We start from the raw sequence: 12308 nt of genomic DNA on the forward strand, positions 1-12308 counted from the left end.
CCTTCCATTGCGATAAACACGCCTTGCAAGTATTCTACAGAGGTTTTCCACGGGCTTAAAATCCGAGCTACGTACAGGTAAGAGCTAGACATCGATATCTTAATCTGCAAACCACTTTTTGGTTCTAGCACAACCACACACAAATGATTTATCTTGCTGAAACATTAGACTTTCGTCCCCTAGGTACTCACACATTCTAATCAGTTGATCTTACAAGGGGACCTTCCATATTATAAAGCACAGATTTTGATGCGCTTCAAATATGTTGTAGAGGCACTTACCCTGAGTACCTCGCAATCCGATTTTTTAGCGACGGGGCCTGGTTTTCGAGAAAATTGATTTTGAAGTTCATTGCGCGATCTATATACGTGACATTAGATACATCCCGATCAACTCAGTGAAGCGCAGTGGTAAAGGTTCACGACTACCGCGTTGGAAGTACCGTGTTCGAATCCTGCTCGTGAACTTTTTTTTTTTTTAATAATCGACCTAATTTTTCAATTTTATTTCAAAGGATATCAACGAACAGTGTAAGGTGTGCGAAATTATAAAGATATATTCAGTTATTAATTTTTTCTGTCATACCATATTACAAAATCTTATTTTTCATCGTCCACATTGCTTGATGTGCCAGAACAATGTTGTGCGTGATACTTATCATAGAAACAACCGAAGCACAAATTTTCACAGCACCACGCGCATTTTATGAAAGCAACCGTCTTGCAAGGCGCGCGGTTTCTTCGTGAGCGATACCGGGAAACAATTCTTTTGCATTCAAAAAGATTTCTCTTTCATCCGCTAATTTCGATGTGAACCATGTGTATCTAATCATGCTTTCAAAATTAGGTGCGCTGAATTGATGTGGGATTAGTGAATGTAATTTTATCGAATCTTCCCTAGAAGCAATGTCTCTGTTGTCTTTCATCGAGTCGGGAGCATTCTGAATAATTTTTGTGAAGATTTACACCTGCCGGTAAAAATAAACATCGCAGGGCTGGAAATAAGGAGTGCGCTTTGGGGGGACCACTTTTAGGGTGCAGCTGCTCGCTTTTCTTTCATTATTGAATATCGTATAAAGTTGAATCGGTTTGCCCTCCCCACGAATCGGTAATCTACAAAACTTTTTTCTGTCCCACGTACGGAAGAATTATCGAAGGCAAAACTTCTTCGTACACCAGTTATGTGAATTTCCTGGATTTCGTGCAGGACATGACTACATTTCTGTATTTCCGAGTTAATTCGTCTACTCGTTTTCGAACGCTTGGACCAAATTTTCCGGTCGGTTCTTGCATAAATAGAAAACTTATGGGAGCAGGATTCGAACACGGTACCTCCAGCGCGGTAACCGTGAACCTTTACCGCTGCGCTAAGCTGACTTGCTCTGAACGTATGTAATATTACGGGTATACAAATCGCGCAATGGACTTCAAAATCCATTTTCTTAAAAACCACAGCCCGTCGATAAAAAACCAGATAGGCATGTACTCAGGGTAAGTGCCGCTACAACATATTTGAAGCGCATCAAAATCCGTGATTAACAGTATGGAGGGTCCCTTTGTTAGAGTAAACAGAGTTAATTTGAGCGTTCAGCCAAGCAATGCGTGATTTACCTTTAGTGCAAAAGGCCGCCCAAATCATAAAACTTCCACTATCAAAATTTCCGCTCATCTTAGCTGGTGCTCTGTTCTCATATCATGCCAATAACACTGAAATCCATACCGCCCATCTAAATTAAACTTCGGCTCATCACTGACGTGCACTTTATCCCATTCTGGAGTCCATGAAACACGTTTTCCAGTCCAACCTGTTTATGTTTGGATGTAAATGCGGATTTCTGCAGTCGTTTCTTGAATTCAGGATATCTGGCAGTTGACAAAATTTGTCGTACAAGTCTGACAGTTACCGGCAACTGTAAATCAACAAAAAGCTGAGAGGAATAATGGTTTTTGGCCCTTGATTTCCACGAAATCAAGCCTTTTTATGCCGCAGATAATGTTCTACTTTGTTCATATTTCCCACTGCGTCCACATCGTGCGCCCAATCTAACGAAATTATCAATCACTGTAGTTGAACAGTTCATCTTCTTGGCAACTTGAGGAATAGTGTGTCCCATTTCCTTGTACTGCGTGTGGCAAATAAAAGTGGCCCACACGAATGGATGCGACTGGACGTGAACGTATGCACCTCATGACGCGCACACCACCTGTATGCCCGTCACGTGATCCACTTCGTTTCAGAGCGTAGTGCAGGCTGCGTCAGTGCGAGTGGAGTGGTGCAAAGGCGACGATGGAACTTACAGCAGAGCACCAGGTGTTCGTTGTGGAAAGATATGTGACAACAAAGTCGTGGAAACGGTGTGGTCGGTTGTTTGCTGAGAAGTTTAATGGTGTCAAAGAGCCAGCAAAGAGTGCCATGCAACGCTTGGTTCCAAAATGGCATCACGTAAGATCTGTTTTGAGCAAGACAAAAAAATTCCGAAAAGTGCCCACACACAAAAAAATAAGGTCGTAGTTCACCAGAAGATGCTTCAGAGCCCTACCGAATCAACCCGGTGCCTGTCGATCATGCGGACGAATATTCCACCTGAACCTGTAAATGCGTCCTTACCGAGAGTCTGTTTTCATGCATTACAACCAGCAGATGCTTCTCAGCGCCTCCAGTTTTGCGAGTAGCTGTTCTCTGAGTTAACAATGAATGGCTTGGATATGAAACTGGTCTTTCATCTACATCTACAGCCATACTCCGCAAGCCACCTGACGGTGTATGGCAGAGGGTACTTTGAGTACCTCTATCGGTTCTTCCTTCTATTCCAGACTCGTATTGTTCGTGGAAAGAAATATTGTCGGTGTGCCTCTGTGTGGGCTCTAATCTCTCTGACTTTATCCTCATGGTCTCTTCGCAAGATATACGAAGGAGGGAGCAATATACTGCTTGACTCCTCGGTGAAGGTATGTTCTCGAAACTTCAACAAAAACCCGTACCGAGCTACTGAGCGTCTCTCTTGCAAAGTCTTCCACTGCAGTTTATCTATCATCTCCATAACGCTTTCGCGATTACTAAATGACCCTGTAACGAAGCGCGCTGCTCTCCGTTGCATCTTCTCTATCTCTTCCATCAACCCTATCTGGTACGGATCCCACACCGGTGAGCAGTATTCAGGCAGCGGGCGAACAAGTGTACTGTAACGTGCTTCCTTTGTTTTCGAATTGCATTTCCTTAGGATTCTTCCAATGAATCTCAGCCTGGCACCTGCTTTACCGACGATTAATTTTATATGGCCATTCCATTTTATGTCTGATGAAGCCTGGTTTCATCTGACTGGTTATGTCAACTCACAGAATCCGCATAGCTTCCACGAAATACCATTGCATGATCAGAAGGTTGGGGTTTGGAGCGCAGTGTGTACACGCCGCATTATTGGTCCCATCTTCTTTCATCATACGCTGACTTCGACGCGTTACATTGCCAGCATTTTGAAACCATTTGTGGCAGCATTAACGGAGGAGGAAAATACCTACAGTCACTTCAAACAGGATGGAGCATCTGCCCATACGGCTAGTCGAATATTGGAGCACAGTTACACAATCTTCACGCCTGCAGAGTTGTTAGTATATGTCAGTCTGGTCGCGGCCATAGCTGGCCACCCAAGTCACTTGATCTGTCAGTGTTCGATTACTTCGTGTGTGGAGCCCTCAAGACTAAGGTGTATCGCAACAACCCTCGTAGTCTCCAAGAATTGCAGCAGAACATTTCGAACGAGACTGCAGCAATTCCAGCAGTCCAGCTTCGATCCATCTTCAGCTGCTGATTAGGGCCCAAAATTGGCAAGACATGAGTGGTGGTCACATTCAACATCTGCTACAGTCAGCTTAGTACTGTATTTCCTTTCCTCTGCTGTGTTTCTTTGTTCCCTGGAACTCTGTTCTCCGGGCCACTTTTATTTGCTACCGATGTTTGCTTTGTCACCAAATGATGTTTTCCGCATGGCTTCATCACAATTGTGGTTCATGTAGAAATCATTCACTGTCACATGGTGTCCGTTTCCTATCTGCAGTAAAGGCACGTACAATCACACTAACGCCGCAGAGAGTGGACTGCCGTTATACCGAGTTCCATCCTGTACCACCTGAATCGTCCTGATTCTCTTGGTGTGTTCTCTGTAGACAAATGTATAATATGTGTAACATTGTGTCAGTTTCATAATCTTTGACTGAAAATAAAATTAAAATAATGAGTATTAAAATGAGATCTGCGCTGTTTATGAACTTCTGTCAAAGACCTGACAAGTTTTTTTTAGAAACGCCGGACGAACAAACATCTATTATGCGTTTAGAGCACAGTCATGAACGTGCAAGCAAAATGGAAACCTCTAAGAATGACTTAAATGTAATATTCTAAGTAGGTTACTATTGACATCCTTCATGAAAATTCATAGAAGAGTTCGATAAATTTTGAGTAACTCATCTAGTGAATCTCTGCGGAAACAGTCATCTGATTCAACTTTAATGTTCATATGCTAACGGTGTATTTCTTGCTCCATAAAACTGCAGGAATTCTGCCGTAACCAATCCTTATATTCTACTAATATTTCGGCTGTAAACCGTTCAATATTTCAGGTTGTCGTTGAAGTGTACCAGTTGTTCAAAACAGTTATATCTGATGTCTTAGTATGTTGTCCCTTAAGCAGCGCAAGTCATAGAGAAATGTTAAAACAGCGTCCGTAAATGACAGTTGACTATACTCGCTTTTCTGAGAAATGCGTTTGTGGTAAAGATGTGAAAGAAATGGGTTTAAAAACTCGTCTCATTTTCGAAAATATTTTCATAAACTACATTCTTACATAAAGAGGAACCGCCCTGTAAACAACAGAAAACGAAACTTATTTATTTTTTTCCAAACAAATGCAATTTCTATGTAGCGCTGTATCTTTTCTGTATTAATTTTCCGTCCTGAATGTTTATTTTTCTGTGTCAAGCATTACAGAAGCTTTATTACTGACGTAGTTAGAGCTTCAAGGCTGCACTATCCGCAAAAACTAGATGAGGCAAGTAATCACTTTGAAGGCAAGTTGCGTCTAAAGTAATATGACTAAAGAGTGTTCAAAGTTTTTGCTTTCTTCTCAGTCTATCTCCAGCGTAATGTAATGTACGCTAAATACATAGTATTCGACGATTTATGTGTTTGCGCGAAAATCTCATACTGGATGATCTTCTAGCGCCTGTGTCTGAGCGTGAAGCTTCGACTGTGACGTCACTACAGCCTTACGCAGGCATCCTTTCACATAGACCTCGCCCTATGCCACAGTGGACTATCGCACGTGTAGGGAGATATGAGTTTTTCTTGGCGGGGAAATTGGGGAAGGGTTGTTTGGACAGCTAATACCATCCGTTAACAAATGTTAAAAATCTCCAGTAACTGGCATATCTAACCTGCCTTCCCACATCGATTTCTACAAAGCCACTCATTTTAAATTGGCGAGTTTCTCACTACGGAAGTAACCAATCTGCAAACGCTAAAATCCAGTAAAACAGGAGGATAAGTCAAATCCTTGTCTGGTCATTCCTATTTATTTAATGCCTATGACAGTGGTTTCTTTGAGACAGATACGCCCATTTCCTTTTGCCATCCTTTCTCATCCCTAACTCGTACTGCGCCTCTAATGGCACACGACGGAACATCCAACAATGATCACTTTTTTAAATTCTGTTAATAACGAAGGAGCGCAGAATTTACGGTGCTCTTTTCAGATATGCTACTGTTAATCAACTCCAAATAATAACTTAATTCAGCCAACAGACAAAATTTGGCTGGACATCAAATAAACACAAAAAACTGAAGGAACAAAAGACACTCTTAATACGGCACCACGAAGAAATTATCGGAGTGGGACGGAAGTCGATATATGTGATGTATTTGACGTTCCTGGTCAAGGCAGGACTTGGCAAGCACGAACGCAAGCAGTAGAAACTCTCGTCGGTATGCGAGCGGGTATTCTCTTGCTTAAATGTAAGCCCGGGATGGCCTGCCATTAAGGGCTGGTCATCGGGGATCAGTTCGAAGTGGGACACATCACTGAAGACAATTCTACTTCAGTCAATGAGCTTCCAGGACGAAGACGTGTATGGAGGCCCCAGACAATGATGGGAAACCAGCTGATGGTGACTCGCCATACGGCTCGACAACCATGAGTGATGCTCTAGGGTGCCATTTCATATCACAGCAAGGCCCCTTTGGTTGTTATCCGCGGCATCCTGATAGCACAGTGATACGTCAACGATATTCTACGCCCTGTATTGTCGCCATTCATCCTTGGCTTACATTTAAGCAAGATAGTACACTTCCGCACACTGCGACAGTTTCTGCTGCTTGTCTATGTTTCCCAAACCCTACCTTCGCCACTTAGGCCGCCAATCTCTCCCCAACTGACAAAGTTTGGAGCATTAGTGGCAGGGCCCTCGAACCAGCTCGGGATTTTGTCTGTCTAAAATGTGTACTGAACAGAATTTGGTTCGACATCCCTCAGGAAGACATCAAACAACTCTACCAATCAATCCCCAAGCCGAATGACGGCTTCCATAAGGGCCAAAGGTGAATCAATAAGTCAATAACCTGTCCATTTTTCCTTACAGTATATTTTAGTCTCCATTTAACGAGATTTCTGATTGCACTTATGGTTAATCTTCAAGCATGGCCGTTTCTTTAAATGTGTGTGAGTGTGTGTGTGTGTGTGATCAATTTTACTGAGCATACCATCTTCCGATGGAATCCTAATTCTTTCAGAGACCTCAAAGGTCACTGAAGAGTAGTTTGCGGAAAAGTTGTATTGAGACAAGTTACAGTTCAATTCGAGGTTAGCATACAAATTTAAATTGGATAACATAGCTGTGGTATACGCAGGCTTTTTATAATGTGGGAGGTAAATTTTGGCTACATATCATACAGAAACACATAGTGGAGAACTTACAATCGGACGAAAATTTTAGAAGAACATAAAATTGTAACTGTGATGTCCAAGAAAGGTTCCTGCGTGCCTCTTCTGCAATTTCCATTGGTATGCTGACGGTGCCTACTGTCACCAGAGAAACTCAGTCCTGTGGCTCTGAGCACTATGGGACTTAACATCTGAGGTCATCAGTCCCTTAGAACTTATAATTACTTAAACCTAACTAACCTAAGGACATCACACACATCCATGACCGAGGCAGGATTCGAACCTGCGACCTAATCCATTTCTATACGTCTTTCTTACACTCACGGCGCCAGGTTTGCGCCTGATGTTCAGAATTGGAACAAATGTTTTATTTTTCTTTCCGAGCGTAAATCGGTTCAGCATTAACGCATTAGAAGATCTACCAAATTTCTCTGTAATATGATAATTACAGGCCACACTGGACTTCTGTTAGTAGCTGCCCTTTAATTATAACCACACGGTAGAACAACTACTAAAACTAATCATAGGAAAAACAGATGCCAGACTAAGATCATGAATCAAAAGTTTACGAAATTCCATAGCATCTTGTGGAATTAATGTTACGCCACGTCAGCGCCTCTACCATGACGAAACAGTGTGCCACGCGGTACTAGTGACGTGTGTCTAATTGATCATAATTTTACCTCTCTCCAGATGACCTTGGTGATTCCTCGACTATACTGTCAATGTTGATGAACGCGCGAGTCTGTCATGAATACAAATGTGTCTCACCGCCTGTCTGTATTCTGGTAGGTGCGGACGCGCAGTCTTCACGTAGCTAATGGCAGCCACCGCACATGTGCCATCACGAACGGAGGTGGTGAGGGGGAGGGGCAAGACACGTGCCCTCTGACCCTATGGCTCGTTGTCGCAATAAAAACACCATTAGTGCGTGTTGACTGGAGGATACCCGAATTGCCGTCTACGAGTTGCTCCGCTTTTCTTTCGGCATGACTCACTTAGCACCCAATGACGTAGTCTAACTGCAGGGGGTTCCGAGAAACTTGACGTATCTGAAATCACTATTACGAGATTTTATTCTTGCCACAGAACTTTTATCTCTTTAGAATCACAACGTGCAACGTAAAACATGTCGTTGGCTCCAATAGGTGGTCGCAACTTCAGCACGATAACAGTACTCCACGATTCTTTCGTGGAAGGACATTACACCTACGGACAGTTCTCTGGGTAGACGTTTAGTTCCCAAGATAACAGCTGAAAAGCACTGTTTTCTTAAGAAAAAGTAATTAAAACAATTTCTTTCAATATCAATGTGTTTTTTCCTTGAAATTTGTAGCTTAGCTGACAATTTCCAAAGGCAGGAATTGACAGCTGTCATGGCATGCCTCTCAACTTTTCGTCCATTATCTGGTGCCTTGTGACGTCTACATTTTTGTCACGTATACATTATTTCATACAGAAAAGACAGGATGTTACTAATAATCCCTGTGATAAACGTTGTTGTAGCAAAGTACCCGACGATAGGGAATTTCACGAATTATAAATGTGTAAAATAAATACGAGCTGCGGCTGTATCCAACTTACTGACAGCAATAACATAAGGAAGGTCAAAAACAAAATTGGAGGTCTGTTACAAAATGATTGGTTTGGCTTTAGGAAAGATAAAAGCACCACTGACGCAGTTCTGGAGTTAAGTTTGTTAAAAGAATCAATATTTTAAAAAAATCAGGACACGTTCATGGGACTTATCAACATAGGTAAAAGTTCGATAGTATAAAACGTTGCAAGATCGAAATTCTCACGAAAATAAATGTAAACTATACCCAAAGACGGCTACTGTATCTTATGTACAATACCCAAGAGCGAACAATAAGAATAGAAGTCGAAGAACGAAGAGCTGGGATTAAAAAAAACTGTAATACAGGAATGCATATTTCTCCCCCTGCTGTTCAATTTGTAAGTGGAAGGAGCAATAATGGAAATGAAAGAAAAGTTCAAGATTGGAATTAAAATTCAAGGCGAAAGAATATCGATGATAAGATTCACTAATAACATTTGTTGTCCTCGGTGAGTGTGAAGAAGTATGACGGGTCGTGCTGAATGGAATGTACAGTCTAAAGAGTACTGAATATGGACGGAGAGTAAACCGAAGGAAAACAAGAACAATGAGTAGCGAAAATGAGATTAGCGATAAACAACATCAAAATTGTGGACCTCGAAATAGACAAGATGAAGGAATTCTGCTACCTTCGAAGCAAAATAACACGTGACGGACGAACCTATTACGACACAGAAACCAGACTGGCACAGGCAAATAGGGCATTCGTGGCCGAGAGACGTCTGCTATTATCAAACGTTGGCCTTAATTTGAGGAAGAAATTTCTCAGAATGTACGTTTGGAGCACAGCATTGTATGGTAGTGAATCAAGGATTATAGAACAACCTGAAAAGAAGAGAGACGAAGCGTTTGAGGTGTGGTGCTACAGAACAGTGTTGAATGTTAAGTGGACTTAAAAGATAAGGGATGAGGAGATTCTCCGTAAAACCGATGAGGTGAGGCGTGTGGAAAACATTGACAAGAAGAACGGACAAGGTGACAGAGCATACGTAAAGACATCGAAGAATAACCGCCGTACCCTAGCCAGCTGTAAAGAATAAAAACTGCAAAGGAAGACAAGGATTGGAATATACCCTATATATAATTGAGGACATTGGGTGTAAGTGATACTCTTATATGAAATGGTAGCGGACTGCCCTTAACAGTTAGAAGACCGAGTACTTGAAAGAAAACTCAAAGTCTGCTAGATGATGACATACATTGTCGAAAGTAGTTGCAACGTACTAAAGATTTAAGCAGATTTGTGGTGGTTTACATGAAAATGCCCTAAATAGATACAGAAGCGTAGTGTAAACATTTATATTCTGCTTCGACCTTGAAATGTGTTCTCACGCTGTGATACACTACGTTTAAACTTGCTCCATCAACCAAGTGGCAGTGGACGTTCAGTTTACAAGAGACGTTTGCATCCGCGCTGCTAAAAAGCTTGTATACGGAGGCGGACAAAACAAGAGACTATAGAAGATGCAAAGTTGTACGCTTACCGAAAATGTTCAGTTCGCGGTAACCGCCTTTACAGTAGGATCTGTTAACGAGTCCACGTATGTCAGTGATCACTCCTTCCACGACTCAAAAACATTATTTACGAGTCGCTTTCTGTGAGACGGCGCACGAGCTCTTGCCTTCTGGTGTGACGCAAAAACAAGTCTGAGTAATCTGCTCGTCAATTGTCACTGAACAATTTTACCTAAATGAAATTTGTCACAACGTAATGGCACAGCCCAAGACAGGAAAATGGTCACACACTTACACACCAGCGAGAACTGTTCCGTAGAAATTTGACCAGACTCTTTTAAAAATATGGCAGATCTCGTATGCGTATAGCACTTCTAATAAAACCCTGAACACGTGTGAATAGGACTCTTGTTCCGAGGGTTCCCTACATACTTTATCATGTATATAGACAATCATATATAGGTTTTGATGAGTTTTCGAGTATGAAAATATGTCCGTATCTTTTGACTGTATGACTTAGATTCTTTAATTTTTTTACATCGGTAGTCGGCCATTGTGGCCGAGTGGTTCTAGGCGCTTCAGTTCGGAACCGCGCGACCGCTTCGGGCGCAGGTTCGACTCCTGCCTCGGGCATGGATGTGTGTGATGTTCTTAGGTTAGTTAGGTTTAAGTAGGTCTAAGTTCTAGGGGACTGATGACCTCAGATGTTAAGTCCCATAGTGCTCAGAGCCATTTGAACCATTTGAATTATACCGGCAAGGGACTGTAAGCCTAGTATTTACCATAAATTTCGAGTCGATACCTCTACCCATTCCGTGAAAAACGGGTCTCTACAGGCGGAGAGATAGACAGACGGACGATAGGTAATCATATAAGGGTTCCGTATTTACCGATCGCGGCACAGAACCAAGAAAAGACAAGGTAACGCACGTTTTGAAATTCTGCGGCAGAAGGAACAAAATGTAAAGTTAGTTAGTGGTGTATAACATCAAGTATTACGTATCAAATGGGTGAACATTCTCATAGTAACATCCCATACATGTTACCACATACAACTGCAAATATGACACGGTTATACACGCGTGTCATTTTCTTCGCAGACTTTACTTTTTACACTGGCACGTTTAGTTTCTGAGGAAAACAGATTTTTAGGCTGAGTAGCCATCATCAAGAAAACGTATCGCTTCCTTGCGTTTCGTCGGTACTTGAGACGGACGTTCTAAGTATTGTTGACAATGGTCTTCCGAAGACGTATAGTTACTGGAGCCAGAATAACACGAAACAGGCAGAATAGCACAAAACTGTGTAACGTTAAATTTGCCATCCGGAAATAGACGAAAGTTCTGGACGCTGTAAGACAGTTGGAGCTCTGCCAGGAAGATCGGAAATTATTTCACCACATTCAGAGACGAACGTTAGCTACTATGCAACAACACTTCTCTGCCCGGCGTGTTTTCTAGTTGCGTGCTCGTTACAAATTACGCTCAGCGCGTGCATTGAGAGCGAAGCAAGCAATCAGCTGTAGCGCGTGGTCACAATACTGTAAGAGCAGACTTATCGTCGATTACCGTTTGTCTTCTGTGCAGTTCCCCACGTCCGCGGCGGTAAGAACTCCACGATGAAGTGCAAGTGCTACAAACGTCCGCTGGCGGTGCAGAGCAAACAGCGGCAGGATCTTAACCGACAGCTAGCACTATGGAGACCACGGAGCGTTCTCGCTGTGACTGGCGTCGGGAAATGGCTCAGCACAGCTGAATGGAAGGGGAGGGGAGCGGACTGAGAGAGAGAGAGAGAGAGAGAATGGGACGCTTCAGATGCGCAGTACGGCCGCTACGTGATCTGCACTCGACGTCTCGTCTTGCTGAGTCTCGTCTTCACCTTCACGCGTGCTGACAGCCCAATTGTTTGTGTGTGTGTGTGTGTGTGTGTGTGGTATGTAAGAGGGACAGAGAGAATAGCATGCTGCGGAGCGAGGACTGTTCTTCACCAGAATGGCACCGAACTATTGAAAAGTGAGTAAACAAATTTGGACGGTCTACTGACACGACTACGGATGCAGGCACGCGGACGGAAGTAGGAAGCGTTACACCATGAACATCTCACCCGAACACTACAGAATTGATTCCCCAGTACTCCCATGTGTGTGGGATAAGTATAATTTCATCGTTGTGCAGCTTACTTTTAGTACAGGAAAAAGCCTTTCATACTGATTAACGATTGTGTGACTACCTAATACTGGATTGTTATAATTAAAGCACAGCTGCTCACAGAGGTCCAGTGTGTGCTGTAATTATCGTATGGCAA

At 42.7% G+C, this 12308-nt stretch overlaps 2 protein-coding genes across 4 annotated transcripts in view; one reads left to right on the forward strand and one right to left on the reverse strand.

Moving 5' to 3' along the window:
* The window catches only part of LOC126412127 (synapsin), an 861195-nt gene that overhangs the window by 415668 nt on the left and 433219 nt on the right, over positions 1–12308 (forward strand). The window lies entirely within an intron of this gene.
* The window catches only part of LOC126412129 (metalloproteinase inhibitor 3), a 332484-nt gene that overhangs the window by 78345 nt on the left and 241831 nt on the right, over positions 1–12308 (reverse strand). Inside the window, exon 1 of one of the 3 annotated variants that reach the window (XM_050081570.1) lies at positions 11573–11708. The exons of the other annotated variants lie outside the window; for them this stretch is intronic. The gene's annotated coding sequence lies outside the window, so the exon portion shown is untranslated. Of the gene's footprint in view, positions 1–11572; positions 11709–12308 lie in introns of those variants that run through there. 3 annotated transcript variants of the gene reach the window in all.

This window comes from Schistocerca serialis, chromosome 7 (genome assembly GCF_023864345.2).
Source record: "Schistocerca serialis cubense isolate TAMUIC-IGC-003099 chromosome 7, iqSchSeri2.2, whole genome shotgun sequence".
NCBI lineage: Eukaryota > Metazoa > Arthropoda > Insecta > Orthoptera > Acrididae > Schistocerca > Schistocerca serialis.